At 40.8% G+C, this 12,042-nt stretch overlaps 1 protein-coding gene across 3 annotated transcripts in view; it reads right to left on the bottom strand.

The window, feature by feature from the left end:
• The window catches only part of LOC112235186 (double-stranded RNA-specific editase 1), a 182,914-nt gene extending 179,908 nt beyond the window's left edge, over window positions 1-3,006 (bottom strand). For 2 of the 3 annotated variants that reach the window (XM_024403605.2, XM_024403596.2), the window contains exon 1: window positions 2,787-3,005. The gene's annotated coding sequence lies outside the window, so the exon portion shown is untranslated. Of the gene's footprint in view, window positions 1-2,786 lie in introns of all 3 variants that reach the window. The other variant, XM_024403610.2, reaches the window with a different exon arrangement.
• Between the last annotated feature and the right edge of the window lie 9,036 nt (window positions 3,007-12,042).

The raw sequence follows: 12,042 nt of genomic DNA on the forward strand, positions 1-12,042 counted from the left end.
GAAAGATCACTGGTGGAAGTGTAAAGGGTTATTGGAAAGAACGTGAAAAGGTTTGTCAACAGTCAGTAAGAAATCAGGGTTCTCGTCTCTCTGGCTTTCTTGAAAGTACAGCCTGACTGTAACCCGAAAATAACAAGGACAAGGCCAGTGTCCTTTTATGGTTGAAATGAGCGTAGCCAGGCCACCATAATGCCCAGTTTACATCGTGATGCATTTCATTAGTCTGCACGTCATCTTCGCGGAATATCGTTCCGCTACTGGACGGAGAGCCTTAGGGTTTCACACTGCAAGACAAGATGGAGGAGAGGCTAATCTCTCGTCAGCGATAGCATTCATGACCTTTTCATTAAATAATATGAACTTTGCATTCAAGAAGGAGAAACATTGTTTCAGGTGACAAAACATGTTTTGTTTAGTTACTTTTTTCAACAGAGCTAGGTGCTTATTATCTAATGTATTAGGTAACGAAATCCGACTTTTTGGATATAATGTATAAAAATTGTGTTTGTCTTGGTAAAATGTCTTTTATAACACAAGGAAGTTAAATTGAATCACCAAAGTGCGTTTTCACCCACTCTGGGCCGTGGGTGGACACCCTATACACAGTGTACAAAACATGAACAACTGACCAGTTGAATCCAGGTAAATATCTATGATCCCTTACTGATGTCACTTGTTAAATCCATTTCAAATCAGCACAGATGAAGGGGAGGAGACAGGTTAAATAAGGATTTTAAAGCCGTGAGACAATTGAGACGGATTGTGTGTGTGCCATTTAGAGGGTGAATGGGCAGGACAAAAGATTTAACTGCCTTTGAAAGGGGTAGGTGCCGGGCACACCGGTTTGTGTCAAGAACTGCAACGCTGCTGAGTTATTCCACACTCAACAGTTTCCTGTGTGTATCAAGAATGGTCCATCACCCAAAGACCATCCATGCAACTTGATACAACTGTAGGAAGCATTGGAGTCAACATGGGCCAGCATTCCTGTGGAACGCTTGACACCTTGTAGAGTCCATGCCCAGACGAATTGAGGCTGTTCTGAGGATAATAGGGGGGTGCAACTCAATATTAGGAAGGTGTTCTTAATGTTTTGTACACACAGTCTAATATAAATTGACTTAAATAATACACATTGGCAGTTAACATTACTATTGAAAATAGTACTCACTTGTAGGAATGGGTAATTGTTTACAAGTTGCTAGCTATCCCATAAAGCCTTTGCCAAAAACATAATATGTTAATCTTGTTCTGTGGTAGGGTAACTTCCTGTTCTATTGGCTGACTCTGGCTACACTAAAGATGACGCAAAGTATGCGGCATCCGTTTCCCATTGAAACGAATGGCATCTGGCACAGACGGACTGCTCAGATGTAATGTGAATAGGGCATAAGGCTACTAATGTAGCAATCATTTAATGCATCTGAAATTACATCATAGTCCTCGGGAGTACGGAGTGCTGACTGAAAGCGCCAGGGTCCGGAGCGGGCGAGTGAATGAGTGACAGCTGATGTAATGTGCTTGAGCAGCGGAGGCGGCTGCTGCCTGCTTCCTATCAGCCACTACGGGGTTAACGGAGGCCCTCGCTCTTGGTGGTGACGCTGAGCAGCCATTTGTTTGCCTCCGGGAGCTCCCCCTCCGCTGCAACACGCCAATAAAAGAGGTAGAGCGGAAGCTAAATGAAATGGTCCAGCAAAAGTGTCCTGGGCACCAGTTTGGCAAGGTATCCATGGCTCAGAGCCTATGCACCCTCTAAGCATGGAAAACTGTCACAACAGCAATTAGTACCTGGCTACAGCAAATGTAATGAGATGAAGTGTAGGTCGATGAGGACAAGCCCACCTAAGAGTGTTTAGTAGAACAACACTGTTTGGACATGATGATTGACTCTTGTGCTGAATATGGCAACGGTGGTGTGTTTGCCGACACCCTATCAACTGATATTGATAGTGTTTGTGATTGCAGTAGGCAGCCCTCATGGATTACTTACAGCATCATCTTTCCAACTTCAATTTGGCAGACTACTCACTTTGTGGGATTAGGGGTTGCCTACATCTACTTTTCCCCCCATTGCCCTAATAAATTGGTTACTATTCAATGTCTACTTCAAGCACCCATTTGTCCCAAGCAGTCAACAAGCCTATTGAATTCAAAAAGAAAACCTAACATTTCTTGAAACACAGTAGCATAAATCGTAGGCTATACATGATTCAGTTACATCACATGGTTAAGCACAACGATCGATGCACGATGATTTGTAATGCAATGTAACCAACCACATTTCAATTTGGTGCTTTCGTTTTATTCATAGATTAGACATTTCAAAATGTAACCAATTTTGTTCAAAGGCCATGACTGTGGCTTTTGAAAAGCTATATTTTACAGGTCATATTCTGATGGCTTGGTACTTTACTTCTTAGACGAAATCTAGAGACAATCAACATTTTTCATCAATTCTCACCAAGCGAACTGTCCAAATGACTAACATAACGCTGAACTGAACAACCATGCATTCTGTCAACTAATCGTGCCCCTCCTCCCAAAACGTTACAAAGCATCCCTTTCATCAAACTCCGGCTCGCACATGCGGTCTGCCCACTATATTCGCAACTGGCTAGCAGGCAGTCGAAAATGACACTGCCGTTGACTCGGGAAAGATAACTCAAGAGCCATGTTTGCACGCGATCTAGAAGAAAATATTACATAAACACACACGGAACCCAAGCAAAATAGCCTGTGTTTTCATCCATACCATCCGTCAAAACTGAGACGCCGTCAATACTTACAGTATGTGTCGCAATTTAAAAGGGAAGCTTGCAGAGCCGTAGAAAGAGGTGGTCGTCCTCCGTTCAATGTAAAAGCGCAGACCGCCTCCTGTCCTCTGTTTTATGGGTTGCTGGAGTTGAATGAATTGGCGAGAAGGCGCCGCTCGAACAGTTGCACTCACCGCAATACAGACGAACTGCGGCCTAGCCTACTCTCGCGGTATCCGTCCGGGGAAGCAAGCAACGTGAAGGATATTGGATTTTCATTGGATGACCAGGCTACCGAGACTGGATACTAAATTTGACAGGTCTGATTGGACAAACTCTTGAAGGAGGCTGAAAATATATGAGCACCGATTGGGTGATACACTTCATTGAGGGAGTTCGATTAAGCTGAACCGCGATGCACCGTGTTGTGGCCCGTAACTGTGAATGTGTATAAGCGGCGCCCTTTTCAAATCGAACAGTAATCTGCGCCGCTCGTTCATGTCGTCGACAAGGCAGCGTGATTCATCGTTCATAAACATAACATAACATAAACAACATCTCTTTTGCATAATATAGAGTATATGTTCGAAAACTAGTTTTCATTTTCTGCGAAAACACAGAATCCTACTCATTACTCAACATGCTTAACCTACATTACTTTTGTTTTCAGTCAACTTCGCCATCAGAATTATTATTTATTTTTATTTATTTATTTGTTTGTTTTTTTTGGGGGGGGGGATTCTAGGCCACTCATCTATATCAAATCAAAGTTTATTGGTCTTGTACACAGATTGGCAGATGTTATCGCAGGTGCTGCAAAAAGTTTGTGTTTTTACCTCCAACAGTGCAGTAATAATAACTAGCAATACAAAACAACATGCACACATTCCACCAAGTATAAAGGCAGAAATGCAAAAATATATCAGAGCTCTGGGGGCCCATGTCCCAATTTTTTTAAATTGTATAAATCATTTCGACAGTAACCCTCCATAAGTGATCAATGAACCTTTTTCGTTTCTATATAAGTACTAGGAAGCTAAGTGTTTGTTTCTTGGGCTTCAGGAATGTGACTGAAAAAGTTCAAAAGAAAAAAAGAAACTGATTGAAAGTGTAAGGGGATATCAGTGACCAAATGCCGTGGTCAAGGCTACGACGGGGCCAGTGCTGTGAGGGGAGCTTACTCAGGTGTTCAAAAGCGCATATCAGACTGAGAGCCTAATGCTTCTTTAAGTAGTTTTTAATGAGTTTTCGTTTAGAAAATGATCTCTCCGCAAATATGACAGTTACAGAGATGTTAACCCTAAGGGCAGGGGGGTTCTACTAAGCTAACATATGGAATTGTTTTAAGATGGCCATACCAAGGATCATTTAGATATTTGATTTTGAGTTTTAAGGACCCTTTAAGGTATCAAAAAAATATGTGTAAAAATTATTTGATGAAATATTGAATTTGATCTGACTGCTTTCAGCCCATAGAAACCCATTGGATAACAGCTTCATACATGGATAAACAGATCGTCAAAACAAATTGAAAGGAAGTTTGTTCTGAAGTGTCTGTCCAATATCTGAGAGATATAAGAAAGAAACTATACATTTAGATGTATTTAACCCCATATTTTAGGCACTAAACTATCTCCATACTGTACTTCCATATATTTTCTTAACTGGTCCCCGACTACCTTCAGACTAGTCTTGTGAGGCTTGTGGATGTATAGAGGGAAACGGAGATAATCGTCACGCCCTGGCCATAGAGAGGCTTTTTATTCTCTATTTTGGTTAGGCCAGGGTGTAAGGTGGACGTTCTATGTTGTTTTTTTCTATGTTTTTTTTCTATGTTTTGTATTTCTGGTTTTGGCCTGGTATGGTTCCCAATCAGAGGCAGCTGTCAATCGTTGTCTCTGATTGAGAACCATACTTAGGCAGCCTGTTTTCCCACTATGGGTTGTGGGTAGTTATTTTCTGTTTAGTGTGTTTTGCACCTGACGCAGCTGTTTCGGTTGTTTCTTTTGTCCCTTGTTGTATTTAGTGTTCAGTTTATTAAAATATTGATGAACACTTACCACGCTGCATCTTGGTCCTCACCTTCTTCATACGACGACCGTTACAATAATCCATCGTGTTCATGAGAATATCAAAAGCCCCTTATCTCTGGTATACAGTATCTTGGCACGCATCATTCAACACTAAGTTTAAATTGGGTGCTGTGCAATGGACATATAATGCACAATATCTCAGGAAAGACTGTCTGGGTTGGCAATACTCAGTATAGAAAACAGTCGGGCTTGCGATCTGGACCCACAGGCCGTGCTGAAACCATTTACACACAAAAAAGGAGGACCTCAGGATGAGAGGTCGACCGATTCTGATTTTTCAACTCCAATACCGATTAGTGGAGGACCAAAAAAAGCCCATACTGATTAATCGGCCAAATTTTTTATTTTTTTATTTATATATATATATATATATATATATATATATTTGTAATAATGACAATTACAACAATACTGAATGAACAATGAACACTAACTTAAAACAATACATAAATAAAATCTATTTAGTCTCAAATAAATAATGAAACATGTTCAATTTGGTTTAAATAATGCAAAAAACACAGTGTTGGGGAAGAAAGTAAAAGTGAAATATGTGCCGTGCAAAAAAGCTAATGTTTAAGTTCCTTGCTCAGAACATGCGAACATATGAAAGCTGGTGGTTCAATATTCCCAGTTAAGAAATTTTTGGTTGTAGTTATAAGAATTATGAAGCGTTGACTGTTTCTCTCTATATCATTTCTATTTCATATACATTTGACAATTGGATGTTCTTATAGGCACTTTATTGCCAGCCTAATCTTGGGAGGCTTGAAGTCCTAAACAGCGCTGTAAAGTGCTGTGTTTAAATAAATGCTTACGAGCCTGCTGCTGCCTACTACTGTTCAGTCAGACTGCTCTGTCAAATCATAGACTTAATTATAATATAATAAACACAGAAATACGAGCCTTTGGTCATTAATATGGTAAAATCCGTAAACTATCATTTCGAAAACAAAACTTTTATTCTTTCAGTGAAATACGGAACCGTTCCTGTAAGACGTCTGTGTGTAGCGGGTGAGATGAGTCAGGCGCAGGACAGCAGATATGAGTAATGAAAGCAATTTTACTCAAATATATCAAAATACACGTCGTACAAGGCCACAAATACAGACCGCAATACAATAAACAATTACTCCCAAACAAACATGGGGGAACAGAGGGTTAAATAATGAACAAGTAATTGGGGGATTGAAACCAGGTGTGTAAGACAAAGACAAAACAAATAGAAAATGAAAAGTGGATCGGCGATGGCTAGAAGGCCGGTGACGTCGACAAGGGTAGGGGCCGACTTCGAAGGAAGTCGTGACAGTTCTGTATTTTATCGAACGGGTGGCAACCCTAAGTCTAAATATTGCTGTTACATTGCACAACCTTTAATGTCATGTCATAATTATATAAAAGTCTGGCAAATTAATTACGGTCTTCACACAGTTTGCAATGAGCCAGGTGGGCCAAACTGTTGCATATACCCTGACTCTGCTTGCACTGAACGCAAGAGAAGTGACACATTTTCCCTAGGTAATATTACCTGCTAACATTCATTACTTTTAACTTAAATATGCAGGTTTGATTTTAAGAAAAGCATTGATGTTCATGATTAGGTACATTTGTGCAAGGATTGTGGGTTTTTTCTCGAATGCGCTTTTGTTAAATCATCACCTGTTTGGCGAAGTTGAAGTAGGCTATGATTCGATGATAAATTAACAGGGACCGCATTGATTGTATGCAACGCAGGACAAGCTAGTTAACCTAGTAATATCATCAACCATGTGTAGTTAACCAGTGATTATGTGAAGATTGATTGTTTTTTATAAAATAAGTTTAATGCTAGCTGGCAACTTACCTTGGCTCCTTGCAGCCACAAGGTCCTTTTGACGCTGCACTCGCATAACAGGTGGTCAGCCTGCTACGCAGTTTCCTCGTGGATTGCAATGTAATCGGCCATAATCGTCATCCAAAAAGGCCTGTTAACGATTGTTATGAAAACTTTAAATCGGTCCTAAATAATCAGCTGACCTCTATTCAGGACACCAGGGGTGTCTTTCAAGTTGATGATTTAATTGAATTGACCGTGACTTTTGCAGCCTATTTGTGTAGGCTATTAGCCAGACAAAACCCATACATGACAATTGTATATTAAAAAACATCTATTGGTAGCTGATTAGTAGGCTGTTGTAATTGTTTAATTTCTAACTTAAATTTCTGAACAAGTAATTACATTAGTGCCACTAGACAGCAGTATAAAAATGGAAAATTTGTGAAATGTTAGGCTTAACATGAGAAAATTACAACCAAATAGGCCTACCAATAAACATTTCTCCATTAGCTAAAGAAAAGCTAAGCCCTGGCACCACAGATATCCTATTATCGATTAGATAGGCATGTAGCTGCATAGACATGTTGCAATTTCAGTACCATGGACAGCAATTGGTTGTCAATACTTCATTATTATTTTTTAGGGAGGGGGGTGAACGCCGACCTTGCGGGGGTCTTAGGGGCCAGGCTAAATTTCTTCAGCCTCCTGAGGTTGAAGAGGTGCTGTTGCGCTTTCTTCATCACACTGTCTGTGTGAAGGCACCATTTCAGGTCATCAGTGATGTGCACGCAGAGGAACTTGAAGCTTTTGACCCTCTCCACTGTGGCCCGTCGATATGGATGGGGGCGTGCTCTCGCCTGTAGTCCATGATCAGCTCCTTCGTTTTGTTGACGTTGATGGAGAGGTTATTTTCCTGTCACCACTCCGCCAGGGTTCTCACCTCCCCCCTGTAGACTGTCTCGTCATTGTTGTTAATTAGGCCTACCACTGTTGTGTCGTCAGCAAACTTGATGATTGAGTTGGAGCTGTGCGTAGCCACGCAGTCGTGGGGGGCCAAGGAGTACAGGGGGAGGCTGAGCAGGCACACCCTTGTGTGGCCACTGTGTTGAGGATCAGCGCGGCGGAGGTGTTGTCGCCTACCTTCACCACTTGGGGTCGGCCGGTCAGGATGTCCAGGACCCAGTTGCACAGGGAGGGGTTCAGACCCAGGACCCTAAGATTAGTGATGAGCTTGGAGGGCACTATGGTGTTGAAAGCTGAGCTGTTGTCAATGAACAGCATTCTTACATAAGTATTTCTCTTGTCCAGGCAGTGTAGGGCAGTGTGCAGTCCAATGGCGATTGTGTTGTTGGTAGATCTGTTGGGGCGGTATGCAATTTGTAATGGGTATAAGTTGTCGAGTTAGGTGGAGGTGATATGGTCCTTAACTAGCCTCTCAAAGCACTTCATGATGACAGAAGTGAGTTCCAGGGGCGATAGTCATTTATTTCAGTTTCCTTGGGTACAGGAACAATGGTGGACATATTGAAGCAAGTGGGGACAATAGACTGGGATACGGAAAGATTGAATATGTTCATAAACACTTCAGCCAGCTGGTCTGCACATGCTCTGAGGACGCGCTTGGGATGCCATCTGGACCGGCAGTCTTCCAAGGGTTAACAAGCTTAAACGACTCACTCACGTCGGCCATAGCAAACGAGGGAACACAGTCTTCATGAGTGGAGGGCGCCCGATTCTAGATAGAATCTAAAACTAGATAGACAGTATGTAGAAATTATAATGGTCCTACAGTACATACAGTATTTTCAAATTACAGCCCTTTTTCTGGCCCACAAATTGATTTTGACAAACAAATCGGTCCCCAAAATTGTTTTGCGGATCTCCGTTGAATATTGAAATCCCAATGTGACCCTCGAGCCAAACAGTTTGCCTACCCTCGGGATAGATGTAACAGGCATGGTGATATTGGTATATTAGTTAGGCTACACCGTAACAATGAGATTTGACAAAATGTCAAATGAGGCCTAAGTGTGGACGTTTATTCATTTTTGACCAAGGTCAATTTTCATGAAATAGCCTTTGTAGATTTGAAAAGACATGAGGATGGAATTATATTATGAGAGCGGGCGAATGGAGCTGCTAAATTCATTGAATTATAATCAGCTCATGAGCAAACTGAAATGTGTCACTGGGAAGTTGTTGGGCAGTGTCATTCAACCCAGCCATTTGATGTGGAGGCCTACTCTGTAGAACTGAATAGGCCCACTATCATGTTAAATAAGCTATATTGCTTGTATTGCAGATGTGATTTATAGGTTGAAAAGTGACTATTTTCAAGAGACTCAACAAGTTTAGTTGCCTGATTTTGAACAACATTGTCATTATTTTGACTAATAAGTATTTATTATAATTCACATATTCTTAGTGCTAACAAATTTTATGGCCAGACAAAAAAAAATGTAAAACAAATCTAAATATATTTTAGATTTTAGATTCTTCAAAGTAGCCAGCCTTTGCCTTGATGACAGCTTTGCACACTCTTGTCATTCTCTCAACCAGCTTCATGAGGAATGTTTTTCCAACAGTCTTGAAGGAGTTCCCACATATGCTGAGCACTTGTTGGCTTCTTTTCCTTCACTCTGCCATCCAACTCATCCCAAACCATCTCAATTGGGTTGAGGTCGGGTGATTGTGAAGGCCAGGTCATCTGATGCCGCACCTTCACTCTCCTTGGTCAAATAGCCCTTACACAGCCTGGAGATGTGTTTTGGGTCATTGTCCTGTTGAAAAACAAATGATAGTCCCACTAAACACAAACCAGATGGGATGGTGTATCGCTGCAGAATGCTGTGGTCGCCTTGCAGGTTAAGGGTGCCTTGAAATCTCCAATTTGGACTCCAGACCAAAGGACACATTTCCACCGGTCTAATGTCCATTGCTCATATTTCTCTTTTCTTATTGGTGTCCTTTAGTAGTGGTTTATTTGCAGCAATTCGACCATGAAGGCCTGATTCACGCAGTCTCCTCTGAACAGTTGATATTGAGATGTTTGTGTTACTTGAACTCTGTGAAGCTTTTATTTGGACTGCAATTTCTGAGGCTGGTAATGAACTTATCCTCTGTAGCAGAGGTAACTCTGGGTCTTCCTTTCCTGTGGCGGTCCTCATGAGAGCCAGTTTCATCATTGTGCTTGATGGTTTTTGCGACTGCACTTGAAGAAACTTTCTAAGTTCTTGAACCTTTACGTATCGACTGACCTTCATGTCTTAAAGTAATGATGGACTGTCGTTTCTTTTTGCTTATTTGAGCTGTTCTTGCCATAATATGGACTTGGTCTTTTACAAAATAGGGCTATCTTCTGTATACCACCCCTACCTTATGAAAACACAACTGATTGGCTGAAACGCATTAAGAAGGAGTGAAATTCCACAAATGAACTTTTAACAAGGTACACCTGTTAATTGAAACGCATTCCAGGTGACTACTGCATGAAGCAGGTTGAGAGAATACCAAGAGTGTGCAAAGCTGTTATCAAGGCAAAGGGTGGCTACTTTGAAGAATCTAAAATCTATTTTGATTTGTTTAACACATGATTCTATATGTGTTATTTCATAGTTTTGATGTCTTCACTATTATTCTACAATATAGAAAATAGTAAAAATAAAGAAAAACCCTTGAATGAGTAAGTGTGTCCAAACTTTTGACTGGTACTGTATGTCAAAGTGTTACAAGTGATCCCTTTTCCTTTTATTTTGGTTATGTCTGTTTTGTGTATCACCTGGTTTCACTTTGGTTAATTAGGGGGGATAATTAATTCGGCATTTCCTTTGGGGTTTTGTGCGGGATTGTTTTCCTTGAACTGTCATTGAGTTTGGGGTTTCATTTTATTTGCTCATGTTCTACAGGGGGGTTTTTCCCTGGACTGTCTGAGTGGGGATTTTCATTGCGATTACTGTAGCCCGGACTCCTGTTGTTTTCTTGAGCCAGTTAATAAAACGCCCTTTCTTTGGTACTTGTTTCTCCTGCGCCTGACTCTACACCCACATCTCCTTGGGGAGATCTGACAGAAACAATTTTTTGGGGGGGAGAACGTCTCTTTGGGACCATCAGGCAACTTCTGAAACGCTTCTTTTAGGGACGTCACCGAAACAAGCCAGAAAATAGACAAAAACCTTCAGGGGACCATGACAGAATGCCTTATGTTTTAAATGTACTTGAACACATGAATGTTCTTGCAACGTTCCCATGAAACGTGTCTAGAAAATGTATATATTTAATCTGAGAAAAATGGTAAGCACGTTCTGGGTATGTTTTGTTTGACATTAAGGAAATGTTCTCCTAACTCTCACTCCAAAACATGCTAAATAGGTTCTATGGAGGGTTTTGTAAACATACATAGAATGTTCCCCCAACTAACAAAAAACTGGACACTCAAACATCAGGGGAACATTACTGGTAAACAATACAAAAATGTTCTCTGTCCCTAGAATTGTTAGCTGGGTTTGTTTTCTCTGACATGTTTGTGTCACCAGGGGCAATGTAGAATCCAGACTGTGATTGGGATTGTCTATAGACCCATTTACTGTGTAACAGTATATCTAGGACAAGGATTAAGGCCTGAAACAACAGTATCATAGTTTGAATGTAGTTCACAAAGTCATTTAACTCAGTGACTCATAGAGGTGGGACCAAGTCATTGTTTTACAAGTCACAAGAAACTCTCAAGTCTTAGCACTCAAGTCCCAAGTTAAGTCCCAAGTCAAGACAGGCAAGTCTGAGTCAAGTCTCAAGTCAGGACTGTCAAGTATCAAGTCAAGTCTCAAGTCCTAAACTTTGAGTTTTGAGTCCTAAACAAGTCATAATGTGCTCTTCACCAAATGCAATACCATTTCATATTTTTAACAAGAGTAATAGTTAGTATATTATATTTACGCAAATCATGAATGCTTTTAAATATATATATATTTATAACTTTCCAAATAAACGTTATATTTCAATGGAAATACATGGGTAGCCATGAGAAAGACCCCCCACCCCCCCACCCCCCCAATAGTGTTCGACTATCGAGGAACGCTATGGGGCGCAATCGGGCGATGTAGACTTGTACAAAATCATCCAACCTTAACACTCACACACACACTGTGTGGTTACAGTAGGCTAACATATGTCAATGGTTTTAGGAACAGCAGTAAAATCAGGCAGGATTTAGGCTATCAACTGCCTAGCTAGCTGTACCTCAATCTTGGGTGCAATGATCACGTTCCCGCACTGACTGACTGTGTGGAGGCTCATTGATTTAAGGTTACGTTAACCTACATGATACACTAGTAAAGTAATAAAATATATAGCTGTCTTTTTTTCTTTTTTTTGCGTTGTGATAAAT

This window comes from Oncorhynchus tshawytscha, linkage group LG03 (assembly GCF_018296145.1).
Source record: "Oncorhynchus tshawytscha isolate Ot180627B linkage group LG03, Otsh_v2.0, whole genome shotgun sequence".
NCBI lineage: Eukaryota > Metazoa > Chordata > Actinopteri > Salmoniformes > Salmonidae > Oncorhynchus > Oncorhynchus tshawytscha.